Genomic DNA, 17,651 nt, shown 5'->3' with positions numbered 1-17,651 from the left:
ATACATTGGCAATTCCCTTTGCCTGTCGTTCAACCATGCTGGCTAATGATGTCACGCAGATGGTGGAGTAATAACTTCTTTTAATGAATCCGTTTGAGATCAAATTAGTGCATGATTTTTAGCTAATTATGGACATGGCATCTGAGGGGAATTCTCATTTTTCTTAGTAATTTAGCTTTATTTGTAGATTCAATCATAAGCTTGTTCTTACAGCAGGTTCGCACATGCGCACTCTTCAAAAACGGCACTTTAAATCTCTTGACAAACTAAAAGGAGTAAATGACATTTGTATGTATTCGAAATAAAAGAGATTGTACTGAATCTCAGCCTGCTTATTGGATCAAGATAAGGATTTATTAAGTCCACATGTCATGCAAACAAGAAACTATGCTTCTAACCACAGGTCAAAAGCTGACGCTCCAACTTCCATACATACAACTTTGCGATGCTGTTTGCGAAATATTCGTTGGAAATATGCTTATGGAAAACACAGACCTGCAGACCTGCTGAACTATGATGATAATGACGGAACTTGTGACCATAGTTGGCTAACGATGCTTTCTGGAAATGCACCCCTGATTAAGGGGCTGTTTACACAACACTGTTTTTAACTAAAAACATAAAACTTATGTGTTTTGGCGTTTCTTTTACACGACCACCGTGTTTTGGGTGCCTGAAAACGCACACGGGTTTCAAAGTGCAAGTTTTTAAAAACGCGAATCTCTGAAGACGATGACGTCATGCACATGCGTATTACGTGTTCAGTCTATAGTGTTTCATCTCCAACTAATGGCCTGGCAGCAGAATACAGCGTTTTTAGTTGTTTTCACGGATCTGTGTGAATGTGGATCGTTTTGACAATGGTGTCGTCTGTACACGGAATACAGAATTTGGTCCTTCCTTCCAAAAAGCTCAGAGTTCTCTGATTGGCCAGCTGACACGGTGTGTTGTGATTGGTCAAACACCTCAAGCGTGTGTCAGAAATATAACGCCCCCTACCATAATCGCGAGCTTCAGCTTCCAAAGCAGTTGTAAACACACAGTTAATAATCTTGTTGGTTTTATCGGTTTATCACTTTGATCCCAAGTGCGGATGACCAAGCAGATCGATCGGAACCAGCTTTGCAAGCACGACTTGAGCAGAATGTTTCACAGAGGTGAGTTTTTGTTTATTTTTTGTTTGTTTTTATTGCCGGCGCTGTACTCTGCATATTCAGGAAGCTGTCCTCTGTAAATGCACTGTACACAAGCAAACATTTGGGTTGTACTGCTCAGGAACAGCGAATATAAATATTTACAGTTTTCAGAAGGCCAAACAAAGCGGTTCTGCTTTCGGATCGAAACACACAGCGGATCCAGACAACATTTACTAATGCCTTGCCTTCCTTCTTTGGATATACCTTTGGGCGGTATTTCACATTGTGATGCATGTTCCCTGGACTTTGATCAAGGTGTTTGAGGCAGGTCTGGATCAGTGTTCCCTGTTAGGTAGAATATGTAACTTTGCAGATCTTATACATGCATAAACAGATACAAGATTACTCTAGCCTGGTTAAAACCAGACCATTCTCAGTAGTAACTGAGTTATGGTCTGGCAAAGCTCCATAGACAAATCATTTCCAAACGGGCGTCACCAACGGACGTCGCTCAAATGCCTCTGGGCGCAGTTGGATAAACCTAAAACCAATCAGAGCGATCGTCATCGTGTAAAGCCATATGCTGTGTCCCAATTCGCCTAAGTTACACTACGCCATAAAAGTATGTACTCTTTTTGTGAAGAAAAGGTATTTACTTTTGAATGTGTAGCAAAAAAGTAGGCAAGCTTTGGGACAGACTACTTCGTCATCTTTATTGGACGGATCTGTCGCGTGCGTCCTGTCACATAAACTGCCTTGTCAATCATCTCGTCACAGTTAAAATCCTCTATTAAATATAATTTAATTTCCTACCGTTTCGGAGAGAAATGTACTGTAGTAGCACATTCATCTGCCCGTGGGTCTTTCATGGAGACTGTCCTCATGTGTTTGCAATTTGAATATAATAATGCATTTAAAAGTTGAACGGACGTCACTCAAATGCCTCTGGGCGCAATTGGATAGACCAAAAACCAATCAGAGCGATCGTCATTGTGTAAAGCCCGCCTCAACGTTTCTGATTGGTGCCGCGATTTCTAGGCCATGGAAATGGGCTTGAATGAGCTCTTTGCCAGACTACTTCTCAAGCAAATCTGAATTTGCCGGAAGTTGTCTGGGTTTTCCCAGGCTAAGATTACTCCCTAAAGGAAAATGAAAACATTAAAAAGCATTACATGAGCCATTAATGTATGCGAATCTATGCAAACCGATCTCACGGCAAGTCATACGTATTTTAAGAGGTGGCTAATTCGTGCGAATTCATACAACCTCACTCGTAGGATTTTTGCTAAATCGTACATTTTTTACGAGTTGCCTAATTCGTATGAATTAAAACGAATTACCTACCCCTGACCCCGCCCATAAACCTACCCATCACTGGGGTTTAGACAAACCATACGAATTCATACGAGTGAGGAATTCACTATTATTATTCATCCTTGTACTCACTTTTATGAATTTGTACGAATTGGTTGTGAGATAGCGTTGATCTATGCTATATGCTTACACTATCATTGCATCTCGACAGGATGTGTTTCACCACAGTATTAACAGTAATGAGAATCTAACGAGAGTCATCATTCAGAATAATGAGGATTATGAACTAACTCAAAGGAAGTCAAGCATTCTCAAACACACTGTGTCCTGTCTAGCTCATGGTTTCATTCCCATCATTTTTGAGCCCTGAGAACCCAAAGGACTATTAGCAGTGCAGCCCACACCTTCGGGTGACACACTTCATATCCAGCAGTGAGTCTGACAGATCGGCCATTAATGAAAGCCTCACTCTGTACAGTTTAAGATGCTGAGGATCTGCTTTCAAAAAAAGAAAATCAATAGTTCTCTATTTTCTAGAGTCTCAGAGTACAGCAGTACAACTACAAAAAAAAAGGACAGCGGTGTACAAAACTTTTAGGCATATTGTTGCAGGGCTACTTTAAAATGGAGAGATTTCTGACTATAGCCGAGGAAAAAGTGAACAACAACAAGATGATTGTCTTGTCTAACAAAACAGACATACGGCATGCACTGATTGATGCTTTTTAGTGCTCCCCACTTTGTCTGTCTATACAATTTTCTCAATGAAACAACACCACAGATGCGAGAAAAATAAAGAGCACAAAGTCGGCACAGTACACAATGTCTAGACTTGTTAACCTGCGCTCCGCCTGTGGAACACAAACCCTACAAATGACAGACCCAAATGGTTGCGGTTAATGAAGCTTTTGGACTAGAGACAATTGCGTGCATCATAAATCACAAATAGTTCATTACATTTTGGACGGCAAAGTGTGAAACTGCCATGTTTTTCTCGGTCTGCTGTGTTTGACGTCACTAGTGAAGGGCTTGAGACTCTCATGTCCCTGTGGTGTCATCAAACAATAAGCATTATCATTTTCCTGTGTCTACAAAGTGATTAGTCACATGACATTTACGGCTCAGGCAAAAATGAGTGTCTGTGCGCAAAGATAGCTGCATGTAAGTCACGTTTACTTCTAGTCCTGTGTCAGCCGAGCAACGTGCTATTGAGATAAATGGGAATGCTAATTTCTCCAAGTTATTAAACCTCTTTGAGTTAATCAGCATTTTACAATGGTGTGGAGCAGTGGTTCCCAACCCTGGTCCTCAAGCCTCTCAGCACTGCACATTTTAGATGTGTCTAAACATGTGCTCATTAGAAGAAACTCCAAAACCTGAATTGGTTGTGTCAGATAAGAGAGACATCCAAAAAGGGCAGTGTTGGGGTAGTCAGGGTTGTTTCCGAAATAGCCGTCTATACCCTGAAATAGGGCACTATTTGAAGGTACAGCCATACCACCAAGTAGTGGGCCCCGAAACCATAGCGGACGTTATCGAGTGCACTCATTCAATCCCACAATGCACCGCAATCAGGAGTGTACAACCAATGTATTCTCAACAGCTAGAAAATACCCATAATGCACTGTGAGAGTCGTGCTGGATATATTCCCGCGTCTGACCAGAAGATGGCGCCCGCAGCTGAATCATACATCCATCCATTTTCCAAACCGCGGGTCCAATGTGGCTACAGTGTAATCTCATAAAGGTATAAATTCCTTTTTGATTGATTATTAAATTGTTTAATCAAGGTTTATACATGCTAGTTTCCATGATAGAGTTCAAGATAAATATTTTCATTACTACTGGAGCTGCCAGTTTGCAAAGTTTCAAAAATTCTTGCTGCAAGCACAAACTATGCAAAAGCCGAAGCCCTTCCAGCGAACTCAGTGTCCCAATTCACTCACTCATTTTCATTCACTCCTTCATGTGGACTTTATTAGTGAAGTAATGTAGGGAATAGCGAATGAGGGTATGGGGCTGATTTTGGACACATCCCAGGACGCTGGGAAGCACTTGCTTAGAACAAAGCTCATCCAATCGGAAATTAAAATCAGAATTTGTTTAATTAAACAGAAATTGGTAACACTTTATTTTAAGGTGATATAGTCACAAGTTACTGCATGTGCTTCCTATAGTAATAACAGTAAATGATGCATAATTACAAGCAACTAAACCTAAACCAAACCCTTAACCCTAACTGTAACTATATAGTAAGTGCATGCAGTTAATTAATATTTCTCAGTATACTTTGAATTTGAATAAGTACAATGTAACTGTCACCTTAAAATAAAGTGTAACCAAAAATGTAAACATAACAGCTGCCAATTTCATATTCTTGTTGAGCTCTTTATCGATCTACACCATATAAAATAATTAATGGCAGCACTTTATGAAAAGGTTTAATTTGTTAACATCAGTTAACAGTTAAATGCACAATATGTACGATTTTTGGAATAAAATATCCAAAAACCACTAGAACAATGTTACATATTTTGACTTGGTTACTTACATTATCCCAAATTCAGAATTCAGCGATTGTAACCAGTGTAATGGCCCGTGTCATTGTGTCGCCTATCAATGGCGTCATATCCGCGTTACTCTTGATTTCCAGCTTTACTTCTGTAGGAACACCAAAGACGCTTTAATATATTATGTGTTTTATTAGACAGATGAGCAAATGTTTGCATACTTTTATCGACAGAAAACTAATCATTGTATAGCTCAACACAGTTTTATTGTTTGAATTTTTAAAAATAGTATAATTTAGTATATTTAAATAGTAATAGTAAAATCAAACAACACTATCACAACATAATTAGAAAAAGCTTTATTTGTAGCAACAGTAATACAGCATTTTCTCCACCATATATATATATATATATATTGTATTATTTGCATTCCATTTTGCAACACAAGTCAGAAAACAGCGGCGACACTTACATAATGTGCCTTTAACATGAACTAACAATGAGATATTCTTAAAGCATTTTTCTATCTTAGTTAATGTTAATTACAACATTTATTAATGTTATTAAAGTCCAAATTTGTTTCTCTTAATTCTATTTACCGTACCTGAGCTAACAATGAACAGTTGTATTTTTATTAACTAACATTAACAAAGATTAATAAATACTGTAATACATGTATTGTTCATTGTTAATGCGTCGCCTAATTTTCGGGACCTTGTTGTCAAGTGTTACCAAATTAGTAATAGAATATGACTCTGATCAAAGCCACACTGATGTGAAAGTGTATGTGTATTATGATAGCTAGAGTACAGTTATTATAGCGCTGTAATAGGATTCTGACTTACACTCCCAATGATCGGATTCTTTCGCTTTGAACCAAGTGAAAACAGATTGTAACATCCAATTGGTTTATTTTTAAAAGCGAAAAGCCAGCATTGACAAAAACAAAAAACACTGAATTACATATCCTATAATTTGTGTTTCACACACAACACTAAAGCAGATAAACAGTGCACATTTTACATTCTTGGGCTTCCAGAAATCAAATTTATTTCAGTCTATTCATCATAAGCCAGCCAGTCACTTGTGTGTTTAGATGCCAATAAACCACTTCAGGCTCACAACTCATCAAATTCAATTTACTCTCACTGTGCGCTAAAGGCTCTCCATGCACTCTAAATGCTCTCACTCATTCATGTACATTAAGAGCTAACAGTCCACTGGAACTATTGACAATCTAATTGATCTTTTCATTTAAACCTTTAATATTTGGGGTTGAAGTGCTCTTCAAAAGTAATATTGTAGTAAGGACAGCTGGGCTGGACCTGCATCCACAGACCTCTGAAGTCTTAACCTGATAATCTTGACTGCAGTCTACAGAAAATGACAGAAATAACTAAATCAGGCCTCAAGATGATAGGTCTCAAGACTGACACTTGGGGTTAAGGGTTTGTTCAGATCTCTGACTCCATATCACCCAGAAGTGTGCTGTTGTACTTGAAGGGTGATAAATAGGTGAAAAAAAGCCCAATTAAAGGCTGTCAGGGACCAGAGCCAGCAGAATATCATGGGGACTTGGGAATGGACTCTTGTCAAATCTCAATTAATTTAAATAAAGCAATTTATAATGGCTTGGCGCTGATAAAACAGCAACTGTAACATGTCTTCATTATCCTTCATCCTACTTGAGGGAATTTAAGAAATGAACATATGACACCCAAAACATTAATTTTTGTTTGAAATATTTATGGACTCATGGTGTCCATGGCTGTTAACAGCTGGTGTATAAAATATTAATATATCCAAGGTTTTTTTTTTTTTTTTTTCAATGTGTCTCTGATTCACATACTGGTTCAGTTCCAATGACAAGTTTGCTGATTTTCATCCTTGAAATGTAACCACTTGAAATGTTTCATGCCTTATGATATAACCACTAGTTAATGTGATATGCTTCCTACCAAAAATAATCCTCGTTGAACACCTGCTACATGTCACCTCCTTATAACATGCATTATATGCTTGCTATATTAATCAGAGTATAAAAGGGACACAAGGGGCATCTCAGTCTGATCATACAAATGAGTCATCTTCCAAATTCAGAAACTTTTCGCTTGAAAATTACAGCTTTCTCATTGGTCAAGCCAAATGCATGAGGTGTGACCTCTGCAGAAGTTAAAAGAGGCACTATGTCATTTATTCTACTGGATGCTGTTTGTGTGGAAAAGACATGGAGACATCCGGTCTGATGTAACTTTCCTGACCAAGTCCGACTAACGTCGCTGAAGTTTGTCATCCCTCAACCCGGAAGAACCTGTTGCAGCTACTGAACCATCAAGACTTTCTTCTGTAACTGCATGGACGCTCATTCAATGGCTAAGGCATTGTGCAATTATCATACATTTAGGCCTTGTCCACACTAATACATTTTATTCAGAAAACGCATCTTTTTCTCTCGTTTTGGCCTTCCGTCCACAGTGAGACAGCGGTTTTATTAAAGGAGAACTCCGGTCAATTTTAACATTGAGCTCATTTATTTGTACATTTGGAGTGCTGTCAATACAGAGAACAACGACAAAAATCGGTGTTGCCTACACCGAGTTATTCTATTTTTAAAATTTGCACCCTGTTGACTTCAATGGGGCAAGTACTAAACCTGCTTTTAGCCTCTTAACATCCTTGATGTGTCATTACAAGTGCACAGAAAATGTGTGGGATTCCTTCAGCGTGAACACGGGTCAATCTGACTGCAGTAGATGTGAAAGATATTAATAAAAATGAAGTTAATTCAGCCAGCGCTCATACCTGTATTTACATCCTGTTTACGTTAGAAGTCCACAGTAGTCGATTGCCGAGTTCATGCGTGCGATCATAGGAAACTAAGCAACAGTGGAGACTCAGACTGTCAGCTGTCAGCCCAGCGGATGACGGCGCTGTGTGGTGTTCTGAGAATATCAGATCAGATGGATGGATTTTGTAGTTAGTTTAGAGGAATATGAGAAAATGGTTCTATGATCGCGCGCATGAACTCGGCAATCGACTACTGTGGACTTCTAACGGAAACAGGATGTAAACAGAGGTATGAACGCTGGCTGAATTAACTTCATTTTTATTAATATCTTTCACATCTACTGCAGTCAGATTGACCCGTGTTCACGCTGAAGGAATCACACACATTGGCGGTGCACTTGTAACGACACTTTAAGGATGTAAAGAGGCTAAAAGCAGGTTTAAACATTGCCCCATTGAAGTCAACAGGGTGCAAATTTTAAAAATAGAATAACTCGGTGTAGGCAACACCGATTTTTGTCGTTGTTCTCTGTATTGACAGCACTCCAAATGTACAAATAAATGAGCTCAATGTTAAAATTGACCGGAGTTCTCCTTTAATGAAAACGAAGCTTTTTGAAAACGCTCTCCAATGAGGATATATTTGAAAACAGCATTTTCGCGTTGTAGTGTGGACCGTCAAAACTGAGGTATTTAAAAAAGATGACATAAGTTTAGTCATGTGACGCACATTGTACCAATAGATATTCGTGTTCTTTCATGTGCCTGTTATGTGCTATTCACTTTCACACTTTTCCTAAAATATGTTTTTGTGGCCTTGGCTTTTGGCTTGCTTAGTTGGGGACATTTAATATTCAACAATATTATTGATCTGCCTTACTTGACGATGCAATTTCTTCTAGAAACAAACTTTGTTGTATTATTTTCATATTATCAATGTGAACCTGATTTGATACAATCTGTATTGTAAAAGACTTGACTTGACTTGACTTGACTTGACTTGACTTGACTTGACTGAGTGCGACCTGGAGATATTTTGCTAAATAAAAGTATCCTGTCAGAAAAATTGCACGATAACTTTATTATCTGTATCATCTCAGTGAGATTCTGTGAAGTTTTACGCATACACAGAAAGGAGAAATTTCAAAAGTTTCTCATCCACACGTCGGAAAACGCCAGAAAATGCTAGTGTGGACGGAGAGCATTTTAAAAAGAAAACGCTGTAGACGTAGCCTTAACTAACTAAACAGAGGTTTAGTATAATCTGTAGACCCCTTACTAGCAAGGTGCTTTATGTAGAAACTGATGGTTCTCTTCAGGTGGTTAACTTAATTTTTCAATTGCTTCTGTTTAATTTTTATTCATTCACTTTCACGTTCACCCATGTATGCGTGAGTGTCTGTATGTGTTTGTCTAGACTAGTTATGTGTTTGTGATTTAGTTAAGTAAAACTTTTGCGCACATTCACACGAGTGTTGATTCTGTGGTCACTGCTTGCAAAACATTACCTTTAACAATGCAATCAGCCCTGAAAAAATATCTATTTCTGAGAGTTGATAGACGATTAATATTGAGTGTTCACTGGACAAACAGGTTAATTGATTGTAATATTAATTCTGCTGAATCAATTTAGTTTTTAACTGACCCATATATTTATAATTAATTATAACGCAATATAATTAATTATTCACCTTTCCCTGCAGCATTATCTACATAATTTGCTACAGCAATGTGCTTGATGCTAACACTTAAATGTGTTCATGGCTGAGGTGGATTCACTGTTGCAATGGTCATTATTCACTTCGACTATATGTAGACACGGAGTGTGACATTTAAATTCACATGATTAATTAATTTCATCCAATATTTGAAAAAAAACTTCACTCACAACAACAAACCCTCGGGCATACAACAAAAACACATGCAATGCATCTTGAGTGAAAGTCCCAAGATGCACCTTTACTTTGGACCTTTTTATTCTTCCATTCAATCCCCCGGTCACAGAGTGTGCAAGAGACGCACACACATGCAATCACCCCGTGACACAATGTTCCTTTGTACATGTGTTTTCATGAAAAATGGCCAGAGGGATGAATCTCAGACTGAGTGATGGTCAACGGAAAGTCTTAAGTGACCAATTCCATCCTTTTCTGAGTAAAAGCTTTAAAGTCGCCACTCTTTTTCTTATTTCCTCTTCATAGCCTGTTATTTTTACATGCATTTTCAGTGAAACGTCAAGCTAAAATGCTTTAAATTAATGGTCAAATTCAGCTCAAAGAAATAGCTCAAAAAAAATAATAAAAGTCTGTTATTATAGTCACTCTCATTTGGTTCTAAACTTGTATGATTTAAGATTTTCCGTGGAATACAAAAGAGAATTTCTGAAAATCTGCTCTGAAATCTCTGAAAAATCTAACAATCTCTGAAAGCTCAGAAATCTCAATCACATTCATATTCAAAAATGTATACATTTATGCTTCATGTTTGACGTCACTGGTTATGGCATGTTATGTGACTGACTGCATCATAAGTAATCTGAAAGCAATATGAACCTTTCATTTACTGCAGAATTTCAAAACACAAGACAACCTTGATGTTAATATGTAGATTAAGGCCATAATCATTTGATAGGTGTGCCTCTGTACTCCACTGATTTCACTAAGGCACCTCTGATTGGCTTCCCCTCTTGACTGCATACCCCGTGTCTCTTCTCTGTAGGGAACAGACAGATGCCTGTTCTCCAGCTGTTGCAGAGGTTTATGATACTCTCTCGTCCACAGCAGCTGCTGTCCCTCTATTCTCATCTTTATTCCTGCTGGCTGAATGCTGTCAGTGTCAAAGCAGAGCACAGATACACAGCAAATACATGAAAAACGTATTCGGTTACTAACGTAACCTCAGTTCCCTGAGAATAGGGAACGAGTGTTCCATCTAGCTAGACGCTATGGGAAAACTCCTTTTCTCGAGAATATTGAAACCTTTATTTTAAAACGCATTGCAGCTGCACAGCGAGCGAAGAGCAGAGCGTCTAGCTTGCCATTGGCTATGCTGCAGCAACTGCGCATCCTATGGCGAAGCGGCTGAGACGCGCAAACCAATCAGGGCGCAGGTCGGAGCCTGCCAGAAGGGGTGTGGCTTATTGCTATATAAGCCCGGTCAGCTCGCCATAGAGTCAGGTTAAATCGACTGAAGCGAAACACCGCACGGCAGGGTACGCTACACTCGAAACCTTTGACCGCTGGCCCAAAGAGGCCGGTGTTGGAGCGTCTAGCCAAGCAGTTCTGTCAGCGTCCTTAATCTCGGTCAGGTTCAACCAAAGGTGGCGCTCTAACACAATAAGGCTAGCCATCCCTCTGCCGATAGCCAGAGCGGCTGACTTAGTGGCAGCGCTGCGCAGATCACTAAACGCTTCCAGGTCTGGTCCAGCCTTGTCCATGGCACGGAGGAGTCTGGCCTGATACATTTGAAGAACTGCCATGGTGTTCAGAGCCGATGCAGCTTGGCCGGCGGCGGCGGCGTAAGCGCGACCAGCGAGAGCTGATGTGGTGCGGCACAGCTTGGATGGGTGGACCGTCTTACTTCTCCATCCGCTGGAGGTGGGCGTGCAGAGATGCGCGGCCACAGCCTCTTCTAGGGTGGGCATCCTGTCATACATCTTTTCCTCTGTGCTGTCGATGATCGTTCACGTCGTGAACTTCAGGCAAGCAGGGCACTGGTCTCTGGTGGGGGGCCTGCTGGCGCCCTTGCAGGAAGAACCCATCGAGCCTGCTCACGGTGGGCTCCTCAGGCAGCGACCACTCGATGCTGAGGTCGCTAACGGGCTTTGTGAGGACGCGGATAAGCTCCGCGTCGACGTTCCCTCTGGCTCCGTCACAGCTGGCCTGACACTGGAAGGTGGGGTCTGGTGTAGAGCTCGGCCAATCCTCTCCCTCAGACGCAGCGAGTGAAAGGGCCGAATGAGATGAGGTCTGCCGCTCAAGATGAGGGGCAGAGATCCATCTGCGAGAACAGCACTGGTGAGGGGACCTCGCGAGGAGAAGGCAAGAGGTGTGGGGAAAGGGCCGGCACGGAATTGCCCTTCTCTTTCTTCTCAGGCATCCTTTGCGCACGTCGCTTTTTCCGTCGAGGCTCGAGAATAGGAAGCGAGAGCAGGATGGCGATGAGAAGGCTGTCACAGTGTAGGCAGCCACCTTGGTTGAGTGCAGCTGTAGCGTGGGCGAGGCCCAGGCACGGCGCACAATCGTTGTGACTGTCCCCATCGTGCAGAGGGGCTCCACACGTTGAACAGTTAGTGAGAGGCATTTGCAACAATGCTCTCGGAAATTTGCTCTTAAAGCTTGTGTCGCGACGCTGAACACGTTGGAAACCTTTGAAAAGGATATAGGCATCTCTCGCCGGATAGCTGCAGGTTAACGGCGATTTCAGGGAGGCAGTGCCGGTCCTCTGAATCTGCTCAGCTGGCAAGTCGCTCGTTCCGCTGCAAGCTGCACTTCGACAGCGAGATCTCTGGAGAAGTCAACGATGTGAAGTTTCGCTGAAGGAGATTAAATCTGACTCTATGGCGAGCTGGCCGGGAGCGAAGCGCCCTGATTGGTTCGCGCGTCTCAGCCTCCTCGCCATGGGATGCGCAGTTGCTGCAGCACAACCAATGGAAAGCTAGACTCTGCTCTACACTTGATGTGCAGCTGCACTGCGTCTTAAAATAAAGGCTTCAATATTCTCGAGAAAATTAGTTTTCCAAGACAACACAAAGTGACCTTTCTCGAAAGGGAACTCGGATGCTTCTTGTCAAAACACCAATAAATCGAATTTATTATCATGCCCTCCTCCTGGAAACAGGAGTTTTTCCATGTGCATTTTTGTTTTTAAAGGACAAAATACATGTTCCATCATCTAATAGCACCCTCCATCCATCCATCCATCCATCCATCCATCCATCCATCCATCATAATGTTACTTAATGTTGGTCAAAATATTTTTTTTTTAGCTTTTTAATTTATAAACAAAGTTGTTAATTGAAATTAATAACTTAATTGAACCAATAAGTTAAAATTAAACAAAAGCTAAAACTAGCTAATATGAAAGTACAACTTTCCCTTAAGAAAGAACTAAAAACATTGTCAATCAAAATTTGCTGTTTACTTATAAAGGCAATTTCGTCTTTCGTGAGTTAATGTGTATTGTGATGTATTTCAATGAATAATTTCATGTATTAATAATATAATATCTGTTTAATCACAAATATGTGTGTTAATAAAACACTTGTAAATAAATACATACATAATTTATCATGTCTACTATAAGATAGAGTGTGTGTGTGTGTGTGTGTGTGTGTGTGTGTGTGTGTGTGTGTGTGTGTGTGTGTGTGTGTATATATATATATATATATATATATTAGAGGTGGGCATAGATTAATTTTTTAATCTAGATTAATCTAATTAATTTTGAAATTAATCTAGATTAATCTAGATTAAAATGGCTCATTTGAATTCTGCCGAAGGCATTCAGAATATGTGTGCTACCCAAATAATGACTATAAAAGTAAGTCTTTGAGAACGGGTTTCTCAAGCCAGGTGGCGCATTAGACCAGGGGCTCATCTCTTTTTTCTCATCTCTTTCCAAAATGCATCACAAACTGCTTGAGAAAGCTGTTCTACTCACTGTAAAAGGTTACTACTGTACTGTTACCGTCCGTAGGGAACATTAGGTAGGCCTATCTTATTATCGACTACAAGCGATGTTGCCTAAAATCCATATTGTGATATACATTGCAGCCTCTTGCGATAACGATATTATAATAAAACCATTTCAGAACAGGTTACACAGACCCTGCTAAACAACTGCTAAATGTATTTTTTTTAAAGGGTGTATGTAGTTTTGAGAACATATATTGTGCAAAACTGTAAGTATACAACATAATTTTGCAGATAAATAAAATGTAAGTACACTAGCTGCAGAGACTTAAGTAGGTCTAATGTTTATTATGGCTTGGAGCTTATGAAACCCCAAATTTAAAATTAGAATATTGTCTAACTGATGTCTTTTCAGTTAAAAAGAAACACAACAACGATTCTTAAAATCGGGCGCAGACAGAGATATTGTTCTACACCACTCAAATATATTGGGAATAATACGCGCGCGCTGGTATTCAGTGATATGTTTCGTTTTAAATTTGAGGTGGTAGAACGGATAAGTCACGTTTTAACTTACCGAACTGTTACCTCACACACTCTGTCTATATAGTTTGCTGCTGCTCGTTGCACCGATCTTTTTCACCAGTTTTCACTTTCAGCTGTGTTACAGTGTTTACTTAAGATGACGACGAATATGATGCGTTGCAGCCGGGTGTTCCTCGCGGCCGCGGGTACCCAGCAAACACAGAACGTTGGCACAACGTAGCCAACCTTTTAACAACGTTTTAACAACATGGCCAAAAGGTTGCTATAACTACGTTGTGTGGGAAGGTTGTTACAGCGTTGTCACAATGTTGACATTAAACCATCGTTCAGGGCCATTGCTTAAGGTTGTGCCAACGGTGTCTGGACAACCACTGGACTACATAATGTACTCGTCACTGCCCTGAAGCGGGAAAATCAGCCTTTTAAATTCCAACCACCTGTTGTTGGGCTCATTGTGTTCTCATTCATCATCGAGCAAGGATACGTGAGTATTGCGTTTAGCCTAACAGTTACCTCAGCTATCAAACACAACCTACAACTTTAATTTCTAATGTGATTAATGTAGCATCGCTCGCACTTTAGTTTTTCGTTTGATTTTTCATTTTTTTTTCGCTATTTAGTCTCATTCGTTTCTTTGCTCCACTGGATTTGTGGATGTTTCCCCGGTGACACCTGCTTTCGGCTACTGTCCGCCATACAGACCCGGATTTGTTCATTAAATGTTCTGATCTGCCTTTGCTTTTTTATACTTTTATTTATACTGATTAGAAATAGATTTTATTTATTATACTTAAAATAAATTTGTATATTCGTTTATTTATTTTATTTTTTTCACAAATGTATGTATGTATGATTTTTGGAAGTGCAATTTGATTATATGCAGTTTTGATAAAGTTGAATTAAACTTTTATTTTTACTCTTCAAAGTATAGGCTACACTTGCAGGTGTTGATAGCCCCATTAAATAATAATATAGATAAACAATAAACGATAAAAAGTATATTATTATCTAACAAAATACACCATATAAAAATATTGTCAGAACGTCGTCTCTCAGTTGCTGAATGTCACGCAACAACGTTGCTACAGCCCTGTCGCGTCTTGCAACATTGTAACAACGTAGAATTGTAAGCACGTAAACAGCGACGTTGCCATAGAAGAAATGCAACATGCCACAGACGTTGCCACAACGTAAATGTGTTTGCTGGGTAGATTGCGTCATCATAGCTTGTGTAGCTTGAGCCAGCTCCGAACCCAACTTGGAGAATAGATTAACGGCGATATTTTTTTGCGTTAACGCAGATAACGGCCCACCACTAATATATATATATATATATATATATATATATATATATATATATATATATATATATATATATATATATATATATATATATATATATATATATATATATATATATATATATATATATATATATATATATATATATATATATATATATATATATATATATATATATATATATGTATATGTATGATGAGCTCACTGAGCAGCCCAATTGAATTTCTCCAGATATCCCATGCTCACTGTTTAGGGAATAGTGTGCACGATGTGGGCAGCATGTGGATTGGAACAGCTTCAGTCATGCACCATCTCGCAGTGCTCTTTCACTGTCATTAATGTACTATTCCTGTTGAATGAGGTTCGGTACAGCCGAGGGAGCTTGTGTTTCACTGACATTTCATTACCGGTGACTCTCTCATTTTCATTACCCTCTGGACATGAAGACGAATTACAGGTGTGATGACGCTTGTGCTCAGAGACCTGGAGAGACACAGAAAGAGAGTGTGCAAGAGTGTGACAGACAGAAATAGCCTTACCGCCGGCTCTGATATCAGGAGCTCTAATGCCACACCTTTGTCAATGCTCTGCCCAATACTGATGATTAAGGATAGCACTCATTCAGCTATTGTTGCTATGGTTACGTCCTCAGCGCTGGTCTCCGGGGCCCCTGGTGTGGATACAGCACTAGATGACTGTATAGGCCTTGTGGAACCTTGATCAGACTATGATGGCTACTGAAATGTTATTTGAATATTAATAGGAAATACGTAGGTTGGGTTCAAATCTTCTTTAAAGGAGTTTGACTCAAAATCTGCCAATATACGCATGTTGTTTTAAAAAACAATAATCAAACATCATTTACTTTCATTCCATTGTTCCACCTCGTATGTTCTGCACATCAAGGGATCTGTCTCAGCTGAACTGTAGAGGGAAAACCGAAGAGAAATTACAGACCTGCTGGAATCCAAAATGTAGGACACAGTAGGAGAGCATTATGTTGTCATACAGAATTCATAAAGACTTGTGAGCTGCCATACTGATGTGAACAGTAGCGTGTTGTGCTAATGAGACTGTAGACTTGGAGGGTGTGATCCAGATAACCATCTCCATCACGTTTACAAATACAGAAATAGTACATGGTGTATAAACAGTAGGAGCACTGAACACATCTTGAGTTACATGAAAGGAAAATTCATTCAGAACCAGTAAAGCTTGATTTGACATGCAGTTTGACTGATGGATGTATGTATTTAATTCCTTTCAGCCGAACACAAACAGAGTTATATTAACTAATATAAATAAATTAATATTACATATAGAATATAAATTAATTAAATATAAACATCTATTAAATACATTAAATAATATGTCGGGTCAGAGATCACCCTTCCGCCGGGACTTGACTCTTGTGATTGCGCGTACGGCCGTCTGCAGGAAGCCAGTGATTATGGTTTATAAAGTTTTAAATATGAAAATATTTCTAACAAAAACACATTGCTTCACTTCAGAAGGCATTTATTAACCTACTGGTTTATGATTACTTTTATGATGTGCTTTTTGGAGCTTCAAAAACTTCAAGAACGGCATATAAACTAATAATATAATACTTTATAATAGGATGGCTTGTGGTTTATTAAATTACGGGATAATTTTCATTTTTGGGTCTAACTCTTTTAAGTGGGTCAAAAAACAATTTCAGCTAACTGCATTTAATTTGCATGAAAATGTGTTGGTTTTTTAATGCAATTAACATGCAAATATGTTTAGAAAACATTGCATTCAGTTTGCACTTAATATATTCTTTTAAAGTAAATTAGTTGCATATTTGCTATTTTTTGGAAAGTGTGCTAAAGTAAGAATGAATATAAAATTGTTGTGACATTGTAAACCACTAAACTCTTAATTGCACTGTTCCAACATGAATAAGTCCTTTCTCATCTTGACTTGTTTGGGTAATATCTCACTCTGTATTATGTGTCACTGGTGTCAAAATTGGTGCGACTCATCTTGGAGCTGCATACGTGAACCAGAATGACACTTGAGACCTACAGCAGAGGAGAGAGTAAATTATGACATAATGTTCATGTTTGGATGAGCTACTTTCCTCTTTTCCCCCACTGTCTCCCATTTCACACACACTTTATATTTGAAGAACAGAAAGGTCAGAATAAAATAGCAAGCTCATTGGTTCTGCTCATTGGATAATGCTTGGGTCACTAGCATTGCCTGCCCTTTTCTGCTTATTTGTTAGTGATGAAAATGGTGTTTGTGAGCACTTTAAGGCTGAATACACACACACACACACACACACACACACACACACACAATGACACATGATTGATAGAGCGAGCAAGGGATGGGAAATTGGTCTCTTATCAGCTCTACTCTGGTGCGCTTTGAACACATTCAGCACAAGGTCA

Source organism: Scardinius erythrophthalmus (genome assembly GCF_964197995.2).
Source record: "Scardinius erythrophthalmus genome assembly, chromosome: 1".
NCBI classification, from domain to species: domain Eukaryota; kingdom Metazoa; phylum Chordata; class Actinopteri; order Cypriniformes; family Leuciscidae; genus Scardinius; species Scardinius erythrophthalmus.
Note: the sequence above shows the minus strand (reverse complement) of the source record.